This window comes from Maniola jurtina, chromosome 22 (genome assembly GCF_905333055.1).
Source record: "Maniola jurtina chromosome 22, ilManJurt1.1, whole genome shotgun sequence".
Lineage (NCBI taxonomy): Eukaryota > Metazoa > Arthropoda > Insecta > Lepidoptera > Nymphalidae > Maniola > Maniola jurtina.
Window position 1 is genome coordinate 856,628 of NC_060050.1, and position 17,618 is coordinate 874,245.

Genomic DNA, 17,618 nt, shown 5'->3' on the forward strand with positions numbered 1-17,618 from the left:
GTTAGATCTAAAAATGTCATCGAGTGACTACAAATATATTTTTAACCCCCGACCCAAAAAGAGGGGTGTTATAAGTTTGACGTGTGTATCTGTGTATCTGTGTATCTGTCTGTGGCATCGTAGCGCCTAAACGAATGAACCGATTTTAATTTAGTTTTTTTTTGTTTGAAAGGTGGCTTGATCGAGAGTGTTCTTAACTATAATCCAAAAAAATTGGTTCAGCCGTTTAAAAGTTATGAGCTCTTTTCTAGTTTTCTTGTAGAAAAGAAGGTTAGATAGCCCTTAGGTTCATAATATTCAAGTGTCAATTGACAAATGTCAAGCTGTCAAGATGGACGTTGCCTAGATATACATAATTATTTATTTGAAAATGATTTGTCGGGGGTGTTGAAAATTTTTAATTTACACTTGTTTATTTTATTTTTATCTTAAAAAATAACGAAATGGGAAAAGAGGGAGGTTTCCCAAAAATTAAACTGGTTAGGAATATGAAATTTCGCTATATTATGTACCATATTATACTGTATTTAAACAACAATTACTGAAAACAAGGATTTAGAAAATAGTTTGTAAGCTGTGACCAAAACAAACGAACATTTATTGCGGAACATTAGTTCGGAAAAGTAATATTTAGATAATAAGAGAAGTTAGGTTTAGAAAATAATAATAGATTCTAGACTTTACCTAGAACAGAAATAGATAGGAAACACGGCTTGACGTATCTAACAGGCTAACAGCTGACCTATGACTTAGAAACAGTTTGTACAAGTACAGAACAGCTACCATTGCTACATGGGTAGGGAAATAGGTCTAGGTGTGGCTTACGATATTACCTTACTTCTCTAAATTTGTAATTTCAACTCTACCGCTATAGATATAAAGACTATTTCGTCATCACGAGGTACGTGCAGAGGTTATCAAATTCTATGGCTTTATCGAGCAATTCGAAAGCAATGAATGGTATTTATTTTGATTTGCCCCTAATTGTTATTTATGGCGTGTGTTAAGCTAGTAACAGACGATCTGACTTGATTGATAATATAGTTGGCAGGTGCCAACAGCTTATCACAAATCTATTAGGTTGTTTTTTAACAGACTGATTAATTTTGTTGGTACCGACAACCATCCTAGGTCGTATGGAGTACCGCTTAATTAGGCATAATAATCTCAAAAGATTTGAAAGTGCAGTGTTATGTCTTGTACTTTGGTACGGAACCTTTTGTTTACGTATCCAACTCTCTCACTTGACCGGTTTTTTCTAGTGCTGTTGAGTTTTTTTTTAAATTACGACTTGTTTATGCCGATACAATGCTCTAGAATTCTAATTTTTACTGTACAACATTTGTCGACAATTCTTGGTAAGTACGTTTTAAATTGTTCTAGTTCTAGTATAAAGCCCTGGCATGCCTCTATGTCGTACTATATTGCTCAGGCCTAAAACGGCTTTTACAGACCCGGATAGTCACCGTCCGACAAGTTGGAATGTGTCATCATTAGCATCCAACCATGTTGGTTCATCTGTTAACAGTATTGTTCGTTATTTTAATAGTTACCTACCGGCAGATAATATGGTAAGGTGTAATTTTGGTTAGTGAAGGTTTTGTAAGTGTGGGAATTAGACGTGATTGTTTGAAACTGTTCCGTTTGGCAATCAGCATTCATACTCCGACACCCGACAATTTAGACTTTAGACCATTAGAGTTGAATAAATCAATGCCCGTGGAGGAATTACGTTCCCTCTTTAATGTACATATTAATCGATTAGGACCAATTTAGGCCATCGTAAACTAGATTTCAATCAATATTAAATTATCAAACTGATGAGCAGCAACTGCTGAGTTTTTACCGACTCTTCTCATTAGAATTTGCTTTCCGAACCAGTGGTAGACTTAACATATCATAATAAGTGGCATATGCAATAAGTAGATTCATTTCATTTCATTACTAGAAGATGCCCGCAACTTCGTCTTTGGTAGGAACTCTTTGATATTCCGGGATAAAATGTAACCCTATGTGGAGGACATAGGTTGTAGGCTTGGTTGTAGGCTGGCATGTAAGCTACCAAATCTCTGTAGTAAAATTGATAGGCCGTGATAGCAGACAGACAGAGGCATTTATAGTATTAAGTTTGGAAGTATGAATAAAAATTAGACCACTGGCACGTACTACTTTGTCCGAAAAGCAGATTCTGTTTCAAAAGTTAAGACAGTTTTATTTAGGTTTTATTCTATCCATGACAGACGACCTCATAAATCACAATTAAAAGATTCTTAAATTAAAAAAAAAAAAACCTACACATAATAGAGCCAAGTCATTGATCAATATAATAAATTAACAAATCAAAAAATCAATTGGGTAAATATTAAAATTAATCCATAATTGGTATGGTAAATAATGCACGCGATCTTAATAATCTTCATATCTGGATCGAGAATAAGGGTGCGTTCACACTACACACCTGACGTGTTCGCGCCGACTGCGAACGAGCGTTACGCAGTTTACTGTTCAAACATATAAAATTTTTTGTTCTCACCAGACTGACAATACGCTATTACCAGAGTGAACTACAGTGAGAAAACTTTCGGTTTGATCCTGAATCGACGTAACTATGTCACATATTAGAACATTGGACGCCGGCCAGTGAAGTTGAAGCCTGTACGTTTTGTTACAAGTTCCATAACTGTCGTAAACTGTGCTATTACGCTATAGGTACCTAACTACGTAATCGATAAACAAAAATGTTTAAAAAAAACTTGTTAAACTAGAACATTTTGTTTAAAAAAACGTTAATTTCCAACGTTGACTACATACAGTATATTTTAGTTTTTTTTACAATACGATATTTTTGTGCTTGACGAAAATCATGCCGAAGACGAAAGCAATGATGAGATCTAAGTCGAAGCGCGCTAGACTAGAAGATGCCTATTCACTCTTGCCTTGAAGGAACTCAAGTTATACGTGGCAAAAAAGACGGAGGGCATTCCAAACCTTAATGTGGAACAAAAACGTTTCTAGAGTGTGAAAAAAATGCAGCCTGACTCTACGTTACACTTGGCCTCACGGTGGTGAGCCGGCTTACATTCGGCGGCTGACATTGCGTTAAGTGTGAAGGCGCCCTTAACGCCGGAACACAATAATTGCAACAGACATAAAGGTGGTTTTTATTGGTGTAGCGTAAAGTTGCGTAGTAACTCGCTTTTATGGGTTTAAAGCAATTACTTGGCGTTAGTATTGAATTATAATTATGTTTAACGTTAACTGTGAAGAATATTTTGCATAGTTACCCACTAACATGGATCATTTACAGAAAGAAAATATTAAATTCTATTTATACCAATACCTAGCTAAGCCTACTTTTTATTTTTTATTCAGATGCAAATGCACCTCCCATGGATGTACCTACCTATAACCTATAACATTTAGTTAACAAAGGTGAATGTAACAGTATCAACGCGGAATGGCCTTTATCGCGAGATTTCTGTTGTGTTCTCTTAGAGTGATCGCACACCTGCAGACAAACCATAAAACCTATAGGATGCCAAGTTCAAGAACAACTAAACCCGCAAGAGGCACTTTCCAACACCTAAAATAGTTCATTCATCGGCTAGTTTTACCAGAAAAGTTTCAAAATTTTAAAAATTGACGATTAGAATAGATTTTTCCTAATTATTACTTTTGGTGATAAGGTGGTAACTAACCACGGCCAAGTATCCTACCAGACCGGACCAGACCAGAGCTAACTTAGAAGTTGCAAAAGAAAGTGCCCCTGCCGAAAATAGAACCTTAAAATAATAAGACTATATAATGCAAAATTGGTCCTTATACATGTCTAGCAGCGTGTGCGTTCACCTTTACCAAGCAGTAACGCTATCGCGTTACAAAGTTGCAAATAGTCCTAATGGTTATTCACTGGTACTTTCTACCTAATATCTAGATATTATAGCATACCTATAGGTTATACCTATTCTCACACTCCTGCAATCTACCTGCTTATCGATGTTTCGTTTTTCGACAAACAAACAATTTTTTATCATGAGATTACTTGTAATACAAGTACCTACTAGGTCTCAGGTTTGATATCTGCTTTGGATATAAGAACTAAGAAACCAAGTTTTTCTGTAATTCAGGTCTGGCTGCGGATATCTTAGGTCAAAAAAACACATAGTACGTAACTACAGAAGTGAAATCGGTCTTCGGCTTGTACAAGAATAGAATTGAATAGAATAGAATATATTTCTATTCAAGTAAACTTTTACAAGTGCTTTTGAATCGTCCAAATAATTTACCAATTTTGAGTTTAACATTTAACAAGAGTTTGGTAGGTATATTATTTACTAAAACCGTAATCGAAGAACCACACGTTGCAAGCGTTCATCAAACGGTCGGCATTTAAAAATACGACATAATATATCCAATAGCATTGTATCAAATGCAAAGACAAAATATGTTGACAATACCTGACCGGTTGATATCACCGCGCTTTGTGATTGGTCAGCGGACGGCGAAAGCACAAAGAGACAGAGGTGACCAACCGTTCGCCCGTCACGCAGGGTGACTGCGCACTGCCGTGACCAGATAAAGTGACATTGTTTCAAGGTTTTTATAACTAGTATTTTCATTAATTCATTAACATTTTACAGTTATTTTATTGTAGTGTAAGGTAGAAAATTGTTAGGTAACGGGCGCTTCAATAAAAAAAATATAAATTTGAATAAGTAAGTCAAAGTAACAATAACTTATTCCATATAGACCTACTCGCATTAAAGGTACCTTATACCTACTAATGACTGATCAAGACTACCACAGATTTTTAAATATATTTTATGAGTCAAAAGTTTTTTTTTCAAACCTTCAATTAAGCAGTATTTGTTATTGTCTGATACCTTATGGTTTTATTAGTACCTATACAGGTAGATACCGTGTAGGTAAATATCTATTGCTGTAACACCATGTCCAACTTTAACTTACCTGAAAATAAAGAAAACAATAAATTAGTATTTTTCATAATATAAATAACACATAACAAAAACACTACAGTTAAAGACAAGGTTTTTTTTGGGAATAGATTCAGCAAAGTTAAGACTAACTAGAAGTTAGTTAGTCTAACTAGTTACTGAACGAACAAGATTCTGCTTTACTTCTTGCGACTACATAATATAATCATTTTATTACTATTAGTCCTTTAATGTTTTTGAGTATATTTATTTCATCACGTACAAGGTCGCCTACGTCTACACTCGGTATTTAATCCGTAGTTTTTTATCCACTATGTTTTTTGGATCAGCCAGACTTGCTTCCGCGTTTCGATTATAATGATTATTGATTAGGTATTGATAGTAATTATGTATATTGTAATTCTGATTTTTTTTATTAGTGCCCTTTTTATTATTTTTTTCGGTGGTGTGCCCCTTCCCACTAAATTTTAAGTTTTAACATGGAGTTATTCAAGGGGACGGATCAACAAATTCCTGAAAAGCGCAAAACGCATTGGCAGCATGGCAGTTCTTCTAGTGCTGCGAATGTTCATAGGCGACGCGGGCGGTAATTACAACATCAGATGACAGCCTGCTCGTTTGCTCGCTATTTATATTACTGAAACTAATTGCCTCTATCGGGTATCGAACTCAAGACCACACCACTGCGCCAAAGAGGTCAAAACATCAAAACATTAGTTCAGTCCATAAATAGTAATAAAGAGGCCTTTGCCCCTATGGAATTCAAAATAAAGTGTATCAATGTAGGTACCTACACAAGTAGCTACTAACAATAAACACATCTGTTTACTCCTTTGTCTGTTTGTATGCTTTGTTCACGCGTTTCAACGTTCATGATGAATGAATATGTACGTATTTGTGTCGGTATGTTTTGGTAACATCATACGTAGTTGAAACCATGTTTATATTTTGTTTAGTTGGAATAAAAACAACTTTAGAGTAATGTATGAAAAATGCAATGAATATGATCTATGTCTTTTACTAGTGACGAAACACGACGCGAGTAGGTATTTTTAACCGACTTCAAAAAAAGGAGGAGGTTCTCAATTCTTCGGTATCTTTTTTTTGTTTTTTATGTATGTTCCCCGATTACTCGAAGACGCCTGGACCGATTTGGAAACTTTTTTTTTTTCAAAAATGCTATCTGTTTGACTCCGCTTCGCTACCTTCCCCATATTGTGCAATAGAGAGGGTTGCAAGTCCAGTCGGCATTTGCCCATATTTTATTCTTGAATAATGCATGCATTGCGAAATAAGACGTTTACACATGCAATTAATACTGAAAAAAAATGTCGTGACACTAACGTCGTAATGTGAATTCCGCTTTAAGTATAAGTTAAACAAAAACACAGGGTCTGGGGTAGGTATATTGACAATTTAAAGAAAAGAAAAAACTCAAGAAAACCCGTATACTTGCAATTCCCATAATTCCTCTTAAACGTTCGCAATATTCTGTATTTACTCGTAAACTCTGCAGTTTAACTTTTATTGGCGCAGTTACATTTAAAGTCTCTATTATAACAATTAGCTGGGATCATTTCAAAAGGTGTAGTTATGTGTAGTAACGCGCTGTGTAATGTTACAGTTTAACCGACCTGTGGCACGCGATGCTGGAAACAGAGAAAGGATTTGGTGTGAGAACATAACTATGTATTAATGTTTTTTTCCTTTTGGAACAGGTTTACAGGCTGCCACTACATTGTAACTTAAATAAACTTAAATGGATTTTAATCATAATTAACCCATCGCCATCTCATCTCATTCTGCGAGGAGACACTTGCTTAGTAGTGAGCCGACAATGGGTTGATAATTCTCCACGCTGAATATTAACCGGTAATCGGTATGGCTAGAGCTTATACAAGTGTAAATTAAAAATTTATAACACCCCCGACAAGTGAAGGTTACAGTAGCTAGAAAAGAGCTGATAACTTTCAAACGGCTGAACCGATTTTCTTGGATTATAGCATAAAACACTCTCGATCAAGCTATCTTTCAAACAAGAAAAACTAAATTAAAAACGGTTCATTAGTTTAGGAGCTACGATGCCACAGACAGATACACAGATACACACGTCAAACTTATAACACCCTTCTTTTTGGGTCGGGGGTTAAAACCTGAACTCACTAGTTCAAGCATTAAAGGATATGCGGGGCATTTTGAGGCTCTTGAATACCTTCCAAATTCATAGATTAACCCAAAGCCCCGCACCGGAAAGCGAAACGTTTGGCAGATCCACACTAGGTGGTTAGATGACATCAAACGAGGCACAAGGAGCCGCCGCGGCTACATTAAGGTTAACGTCAATGCCCAACAACGCCATAATTATCGCGATAATCAACGCGTTAAACTGAGTGGCGACACTCGAACGGTTAGCGTCTAATGCCAGTTGAATTGGGTTTTATAATCGTCTAACTGATCGTGGCCAGATTAACGTTTAACGGGAAACGCCGTTGAACATCGCGTTGTGCGCAAGAGACCTATGTCCAGACTCCAGCTGTATCAGTAGTGTATCGGTTAACGACCACGAATAATTAAAAAGTTATCGTTTTGCTGCTTTTTGGAGGTAACAACTCAGTTCAAAGAGCGAGTCCATCCATTTTAGTGAATAGCAGTGCATTGCCCTTGAAAGTTTATTTTGACGGCTAAATCCGTGCGCCATACGGCTGGCTTCACGGTACATACCTCCGAAACATTACCAACATCTGTGGAGTGTTGGGTAGGGTTGCCACATTACTTATTTGACGTAGGAGAACTTGTACCACTTATGCTACGTTATGAGTCTTCACTCTACCACCAGTTCAAAAAGCAATAGCAAGTAGAATAAATAAATAATGATTTTTTAAACAGAAGTTGTAAAAATAAAGAGAAAAAGAAAGGAAAAGTGGACAGACACTATCTCTTATAAGAGATCTCTACCAGCGACCCTTGGCAGTGCGAGAGGTTGTAAAGATATTTTCTCAGGTGGCAACCCTAATACCGATACCATTCATTTACTTCAGAACTGTCCGAGTTCTCAATCGGTTTCAGCAGCTGAAAATATCTGTAAAAGTAATAGGAAACAGATAGGTTTTGACCCGGATGTTTTGTTCTAGATAATGATTATCGGGAAGAATGTGCCTACGTTTAGTTTCTTTTACGGTGAACTATAAACTGTTGGTAATACGAATCGGAATAAAATGTCGAATACGTGAAATATGAGCGCTATAATAAATGTGTACCTGATTTAGCAACATTTTTTGTGAATCATATATTTTTACACGACTGCCCTAAAAAAAGAGTGTATTTAATTACTTTCAGGGTTCATATACCTATTGTATCTTCATTCCACATAAATTTTAAATGCCTGAACAGATTTGAATGTATAACAGGGCTCTCTCCGTCACTTACTCCATACAATCGTAGTTCCAATTTCATTTGAATATTAATCAACCAAAGTCCATGAAATTTTGCAGACATAGTCTAGAAACTAATATCTGTGCCTGTGGTGTTATAGGTTTTTCTAAAAATATGTAGTTTTAAAATTACAGGGGCTCAAAGATTTGTATGTGAATTTTTAAGACCGCGTAACTTTGAAACCGAATATTTTAACGGAAATCTAGAAAACCACAGGCATAGATATTAGTTTCTAGACTATGTCTGCTTTCATGGACTTTGGTTGCTTAATATTCAAATGAAATTGAAACTACGTTTGTATGAAGCGAGTGACGGAGAGACCCCTCATAATAGGGTATTGTTGGTATCCATACATCATCCCGAGTACAGATAACGCAAAGTTTCTAACTCCAGCCGTTAAAGTTGAGCGTCCCACAGGCTAGTGGTAATAGGAATACTGCTGTTATTGTATAACTAGCTGATACCCGCGACTTTGTTCGCGTGGATGTAGGTTTTTTAAAATTCCCGTGGGAACTCTTTGATTTTCCGGGATAAAAAGTAGCCTATGTGCTAATCCAGGGTATAATCTATCTCCATTCTAAATTTCAGCCCAATCCGTCCAATAGTTTTTGCGTGAAGGAGTAACAAACATACACACACACACACTCACACACACATACAAACTTTCTCCTTTATAATATTAGTGTGATGCTGGTTAAGGTAGAAAAAAACATGTGAATTCGTCATGCTGAAAATTTCTATCCAAACTTAGATAAACATTTAAAAAACACGTTCATGTTCATTCAAATGCTATTTTGCAGATGTTTTCTGTTTACCAGGCCCATTCCACTTCCACTTTACCCAAATATTTACAAAAATCATTCTTGTTTTTCGTCAAAACATATGTTTTTCATTCATTCGTAAAAATAGGTCAAGAAAATATCGGTTTCATATATAAACAAGTAACAAAACACTACCCACGCTGATTTGAGTACAGAGCTCATTGTTTGTAGCTGAACTAGTAAATACCATGAATTAAAAAAACGAGTTAAGAGGGGTCTCTCCGTCACTCGCTCCATACAAACGTAGTTCCTCTCTCATTGGAATACTAACCAATCATACTCAATGGACGTTTGTAGAAACGTTCCGGGAACTAATATCTATGCCTGTGGTTTTCCAGATTTCCATTAAAATATTCGGTTTCAAAGTTACGCGGTCTTGAAAATTCACATACAAATCTTTGAGCCCCTGTAATTTTAAAACTACATATTTTTAGAAAAATCTAAAACACCACAGGCACAGATATTAGTTTCTAGAATATGTCTGCAAAATTTCATGGACATTGGTTGCTTAATATTCAAATGAAATTGGGACTACGATTGTATGGAGTATGTGATGGAGAGAGCCCTGTTAAAAGTGAGTCGGACTCGCTCATGAAGAGTTCCGTACCATCGAACAAGAAATAACACTTTTTGATAATTTTTGAATTTTCATGTCGGCCATTTTAAATTTTCTTTATTATTTGTTGTTATAGCGGCAAAAGAAATACACATTCTGTGAAAATTTCAAATCTCTACCTATTATGGTTCACGAGCTACAGCTGACAGACAGACGACCGGGCGGACAGCGGAGGCATAGGAACTTGGTCCCGTTGGCAGCCTTCAGGTACGGAACCCTAAAAACGAAACTTACGCGGACGAAACCGCGGGCCTCACCTAGTCATTAATACAGGATCCATTAAGGAATTAAAACGGTAATCAATATTCTAACAAATAAATTTCTCTAATACTCTTCCTATATAGGTATTCTACGGTTATTTACTTAACTTTAGCAGAAGGACTACATTATTTACATGAGATTTTCACCCAGATTTTACCTAAAAAGGCGTAGAGGATCAATTCAATAGTGTCATTAGGATTGATAACCTTTTGTTTGGAGATCATTACAACACCACACTTCCTTATCAGTTATCACAAGTAAGGTATTATCGCTTGAGATAATCCGGCCTGGGTTCTATAAGTCTATCAAGATTCAAGATTGCTTCAATAGGACGTCAAACGTGGAATCTTTAATGCTTACTTTGCTGGAATAACGATGAGGCTGTATAGGCGCGATTTATGACCCTTTTTAACCCCCGAACCAAAAAGAGGGGTGTTATAAGTTTGACGTATCTGTGTATCTGTCTGTGGCATCGTAGCTCCTAAACTAATGAACCGATTTTAATTTAGTTTTTTTTTATTGAAAGGTGGCTTGATCGAGAGTGTTCTTAGCTATAATTCAAGAAAATCGGTTCAGCCGTTTGAAAGTTATCAGCTCTTTTCTAGTTACTGTAACCTTCACTTGTCGGGGGTGTTATAAATTTTTTATTTAGGTACACTTGTGTATATTAGAATTAGATTGACCCTATTGAAAAGTATCTTTGTTTAATAATTATAAATTATCTTTCGTTTTACCTCAACTTCATCGTATTTCCTCGATAAAAATATACCAATGAGGACAACATTTTATCTCGGAAAATCAATTACAAGGACTTTGATCAAAATACAAAGATTGCTTGCATCCCGGAGACGGACTTGGGCTACTTTTATCCCGTAGAATCAAAGAGTTACTGAGTAAATACGGGAATTTTTAAAGGCCCATCCGTTTTACGGATTTAGACAAAAGGTACAAAGATAGATAGATTTTATCCCGTAAATCAGAGTTTTAACGGTATTTTAAAGGACCATCAGTTTAAAATATTGACAAGGTAGAGAGATAACTTGCATCCCGGATAGGCCACTTTTTATCCCGGAAAATCAAAAGGGATTTTCAAACAACCTAAATTCACGCGGACGAAATCGTAGGCATCATTTACTTGGATATAATGGGGATTGAAGACGGATTAATGCTAACTGTACTACTATATCAATTTGAATACATACAATATGTATACATATAGGCATATTTATCTGTAATTGGTACTTAATGCTTATCTTGGATAATACCGTCGCGGTTGTCACGTTTCTCCAATTCGATGATGGACTTTAAATCCGAACCAATATCTCATAAATTGGTAACGATGTCGTACGTACAGTCAGCGTTAGATACAACCACTACTTTTACACTGGAATTCATAGTCGGTATAAGGGCTTCTTTAGGGCACCATTCAGACAACATGGGTCATGTTCAACCTTAAAGGCATAGCTGTAAAGATTGAATTTGACATCATGGCATAATGGTCCCCTAAACAAGCCCCTATCTTGACTATGAATTGCAGTGTTAAATTACCTGGCCTAAATTACCCTAACAAACTAAAAAGAATCTGCCACAACGGGCGACCGAAATGCACCAGGCTTACTTTCTATTGAAACTCTACCATTGCGATTCATACACTGTAATTGACGCCGACTGTACAAAGCCGTAGGATTTATCGTGGGTATTCAAATCGGTGCCTATTTAACGGAGATTACTGTACAGTTAGCTGTTCGTGGCACACTTGGGGTTTACTTTGCAATAAAGGCATAAAAATCAGATGAAGACGTAAAAATTTAATGCACCTACTTAAGTAAATATACAGTAATGTTGCAAAGTTTATGTAGGAAGACAGTATCTTGTTGTAGGACACCGAACGGGGCTTTGCCATAATGGTCGGTAATATTGGTAAAACAAGAGTTCGGCTTCTTTGGGAAATGTAATGTTTCTGTGAAACTGTGATCAAGCCTACTGCCAGTTCAGCTTGCTAGTAGTTTGGGCTAAGACCATGTTTCTCCTGTGGTTCTCCCATATCAGATCTTATCCCTCAGGGAAACTCCTAATATAGCCTGTCGTAGAGGCGATGGCCGTTGGAGCCGGAAAATCCTTGAGTGAAGACCGCGTATAAGCAAGCGTAGTGTGGGTTGCCCTCCAGCGCGATGGACCAACGATATAAAGCTGCTGGCGGCAAGTGGCTGGATGAGGAAGGCTGAACACCGAGTGTGATGGCGCTCTTTAAAGAATGCCTGTCCAATAGTGGACGTCCACAGGCTGATTTTATTTTATTTATTTATTTATTTATTTATGTACCGCCCACAGAGTTACACATCTGATGATGATGATCATGTGTGATCAAGCGTAAACCTACAAAACAAATGTAAATACAAAGTTGCAGTGCCCTGCCGAACTTTTAGCTTTGGCTTCGGCTACCTTTGGCCTAAAACACTACCTTCGGCTTGCGTATAAAATGGTCCGTAGTTTTGGTTGAAGCCGAAGGACTAAGCGCCGGAATTGTGAAGAATACGCGAGAGCGCACTGGAAGAGGTGACGCGCGGGGGCGGAGGTCAGATTACTTCGGTGCTTCGGTTGCGAACAAAGGTTGTGGCGATAGCCGATTAATCAGCTATTTGGCTTCGGTCATAAATCGACCTTCGAATGGACGCTACAAAGTTATGACCAGTGTAGAATCCATACTAATATTATAAATGCGAAAGTGTGTCCGTCTGTCTGCTAGTTTTTCACGGCCCAACAGTTTGACCGATTTTGATGTTTAGTACAGAGTTAGCTTACACCCCGGGGAAAGATATGTGCTACTTTTTATCCGGAAAATCAAAGAGTATCCACTGGATTTTAAAAACCTAAATCCACGCGGACGAAGTTGCGAGCATCATCTAGTGTTTTTATATTCTAGACCAAGTCCATTGACACTACCTTCAAAATACGGCCAAATTTTTATAGGTATCTAAACAACAAACCCCTTAACATGCCTGAGAATTCTCCATAATTTTCAAAGGCCACCCTCAGAACATATTGGGAGGCTCCGAGATCTCAGGCTGTTGATAATAATGTTGGTGATTCAAGAAGGTATGTACACAAAACAGCATTTAGTTTTGTATAAGTACCTTGTCAAGGCAAGTTATAGTCCTACCTAATCTGTCAACATGATTGCGCAGTCGCCATTTGAATGCAGCATTTAGACCACAATCGTACAAACAAGAGCGGCAATGCACTAATGTGTGGCCATTAAGAGATACTATACAACTGCAAGGTCGTGGAGTTACCGCCTTGCCGTCACGCGTTCCTTCATTTGCGATGTGGTGCAAGTCACAAGTGGAAAATCGGCTTCCTACGGCGATGAAAGGGCTTCTCGATCGACTTGAAGCTGGAAATATACTACTAAGCGTACGAAGCGATTTGCTTCCTCGTTTCTAATCCGAACCGCTAGGATATGGAACGAACTTCCGGGATCAGTTTTCCCTCCCACTTTTAATATGGGCACCTTCAAGTCAAGAGTGAATAGGCAACTTCTGGGCAAGCGCGCTCCATCTTAGGCTGCATCATCACTTGCTAGCAGGTCTGATTGTAGTCAAGCGCTAGTCTATAATTAAAAAAAAAAAACTAGAAGTATCGTTAGAGGGAGACACGACACACCACTTCACTATAATATCTCTCTCTGTCTATCTACTTTCTACTTCCTATTTCCTTCATGTAGCGCCTTGGCCCTTGATAATTGAATCTTTTTGTTTTCGACCTGAAAAGCCAAGGTCTTGTCTTTCTATGGCGTATTATTTTTTTATTTTATTAAAAGAACAACAGCTCTCTCTTTTTTAGTTATTTTTTCAAAATAATAGACATAACTTTTCTAACCTGGCGGTTTTATTATTGTCTACATTTTTGCAAGTGAAATCAAGTAAATTGCAGATGACGGGTAATATTTTTTGCAAAAAGAGAAGTTAGTGTTCTAGTCATAATAGCATAAAAATAAAGTGAAATCGCAAATTTTCTACTGTTTTCAAAGTTTCACTGTGTTATCCTATTACTATCTATTACAAGATGTTGCCCGCGACTTCGTACATATGGATTTAGGTATACAAAAATCCCGAGGGATCTATTTGATTTTTTAGAGTTTCGCACCTCAAAGGGAAAAAGGAATATATCCTATAAGAGTATAGGATCACTTCGTTGTCTGCCTGTCTGTCGAGTCTGTCAAAAAACCTACAGTGTACTTCCCGTTGACCTGGAATCATGAAAAGCAGGTGGGTAGGGTCTTATAGCACACGTAGAGGGAAAAATCCGAAACCCATGAATTTGTGGTTACTCGACAACCTCGACACTGGGGGTAGTAGGTGGGGTGTATGTTTTGATCCTGCTTTGCTTGAATAAATGTAAATATATGAAAAGAAGGGTAATAAATATAAGTAATACTTGCACCAACCCCGACCCTATCCAGTTTTTAGCTCAGCAGGCGTAATAAATAGCTGTGGCATTACGAACTGTGGATCTGTCCTGTCGGGAGAACATTACACAGGTCCGCTTGATGGCGACACGGCCCTAATCCGCGATCTCGTAAACACACTGCCTTTAGGCTCCGACTGCACTATGTGTGAAAGCCGTGCTATTATTCGCGCTTAATAACAAGCTTAATTCGCTGTAATCCACCAAAACAGACTTTGTATGGTACAGCATGCAGCACGCCATATGCACTGCCCGCTTCCCCACTACTAAAGTAGGAAAAGCAAGCAATAGCAAAAAGAAAAACCACTACCACAATAAAATCACAAAGTCTAAGTATCCTCTAAAATACTCAATGTACGTTTCACTCCGATACCGGAGCACCCTCAGGTGCATAATTGCAAAGATATAACAGAATAGTCATCACCATGACATAATATGGATCCGAGACATGGTGCTATCTACGAACCTCGTAAAAAAGCCCTCGTAAGAAAGACCTCATAATAAAGATATCTATTTTAACGTTTAAACTATCGTCAGAGGGCTACGCTTAGAGTTTCTCTACGTGATCAAATCAGAAATAAAGAGATCTGTAGGAGAATCAGAGTAACCTATATGCTCAGCGGGTAGCAAAGCTGAAGTGGCAATGGGCAGGGCTCATAATATTACGTAGTTCGACAAACCGATAGACTTTAGGGTCCCAAGGTGCCTGAAAGGCGACCTCGCATCGGAAAGCGCAGTGGTGGAAGATTTCCCACTGACTTTTAATTTATCCAAGTAGAAGTCTTGACATCGTGTGAACGTTGCCTTAGATCGCATCTCAACAACACTAGCTCACTCTGACAACACTAAGGACATTTTCTATGTTATCTCCAACTCCATAATGTTGTTATACATTTAGAAGTCTTTGCACTTACTTACGAGTAAGATACACATATGATTTATTGCATTTAAGCAAGTATAGCTTAATGTTCTTAGTGGTGAAAGGACTTTTATAACCTAAGAGAGCATTTATACACAGAACACAAGATAAAGTTAAACAGCACCAAAAACTAACTACTACCCGCGAACTACCGATAGATAGATACAGTAAAATTGTTTTAGGGTCGCTTGGTGTAGGTATTTTAACACTGTACTATAGTTATAATATATTTAAGAGCTCAGAATTTTTCTTCTTTCATTTGATCCCACTCTCGATCAATAATCAATATTTTGAGAATAAAATGTAGGCAAATGCCTATTGGACTTGCAACTCTCTCTATCGCACGATACGGAGAAGGCAGCTAAGTGACGTGAACATTTTTGAAAATACCTACTCGCGTCGCGTTTTGTGACGCGAGTAGGTATCGCGTAGACGATAGTCTTAACATGGGAGGTCAAAGGAACTAGCAACAAAACTAGTAATCATAGAGCAGCAATAGAGAAACGTAGATATAATAAAAATGATCGGGCAATGTGCAGTTAATTGATATAAATAACACCGTCAAGTCGCGTGGCATACTGGTACGGGCGCGACCCAAATTCCGATGTAACGGTGCGCTCCCACCGCCGGGACACTAGGACAACACCACGTCACATTATCTCTACACAACACATCACTGCACTTACTCGTAGTCCCATCAGCTGTTCGACATCTACATAATATAGCACAAGTAAAGGAAAAAATCCGAAAATCGTGAATTTGTGGTTACATCGCTAAAAAAAAATGTGTTCATGAACTAATAATAATTAATTAGAATTTTCAATTTTCCAAGTAAGATAACTATCCCAAGGGGAGTATCATATGAAAGGGTTTTATTTGTACATTCTAAAACAGATTTTTATTTATGTTTTTGCTTTATCGTGCAAATGTTGGAAAAATATCCGAGTACGGAACCCTCGGTGCGCGAGTCTGACTCGCACTTGGCCGGGGTTTTTTCACTTTTCCTACTATCCATGCCACCATCCTCCGCAGAGTGACTCGTAGCTCGCTTATGAGCTTAGCGACCATGTCTCGGATCCATACGTCATCAATGGCAACACGTACTGTTCGAAGATAGGTACAGATGGTAGGTACAAATAAAACCCAGTAGCCTCGAAAATTATCGAGCAACGAATAATTCTACTAATTATAGACCATACGCTACCGTACCTACGATGGCACCGTTATGGGAACGCTCGAACGGTACCTCTCAGAGACCGTCAGAACACTGGTCACTCGTCACACTTCTATGGCGCTTCGGTGAAAATAATTACCACTGAACTAGTTAGTAAAAGGATCGATGCTTTTGAGATGAGGCGTTGGCAACCCATGCTCAACATATCGTGGTCTGAACATAGAACCAACATCTCAATACTTAACAAACTCAAAATAAAGATGAGGCTATCTAACATCTGTCTGCTGAGGACCCTCGAGTACTTCGGTCACATCACAAAAACTCATGGTCACTGGTAAGATCGAAAGAAAAATACCCCATGGACGTAGCCCGAGACGTTGGTCGGACCAAATAAAAGATGCGGTCGACACACTTATCTGCACCACGCGGCAAGAAATAGGGAGCAATGGAGGAACATTGTAGGAAAGGTTGCATCTAAGAGGAGCCACGATCCTCAAAATTGGGAACGACGCAGGAAGAAGAACTAAATAAAAGAAAGAAGAAACACCACAGGCACAGATATTAGTTTCTAGAATATGTCTGCAAAATTTCATGGACTTTGGTTGCTTGATATTCAAATGAAATCGGAACTACGATTGTATGGAGTAAGTGACGGAGAGAGCCCTGTTAATAATGAATTCTAGCCCCATAAACTACCGCTATACAAATCACATCATTTTATTACTACAGTCCAAGACCCTATTATTGGTAATGATTGTAAACAAAGAAAGCACGAAAGAAGCTAAAGTATTACGTGATCATCCCATGTTGGATAATATAATAAGCTTGTATAACCTAACCGAAGACGTTTCATCGTGTAATCTAATTATGCACTAATAACAATGAAACTATTACAGAACGCTTAGGGGAATTACATAAATAGGTAACATTATTATACTGTTATTACGATTTTCTAGGAAGTAATTAATGCGCC

The 17,618-nt window shown here is 37.8% G+C and overlaps 1 protein-coding gene across 4 annotated transcripts in view; it reads right to left on the minus strand.

Moving 5' to 3' along the window:
- The window catches only part of LOC123876942 (LIM domain only protein 7), a 189,746-nt gene that overhangs the window by 122,415 nt on the left and 49,713 nt on the right, over window positions 1–17,618 (minus strand). The gene's annotated exons all lie outside the window — the stretch shown is intronic.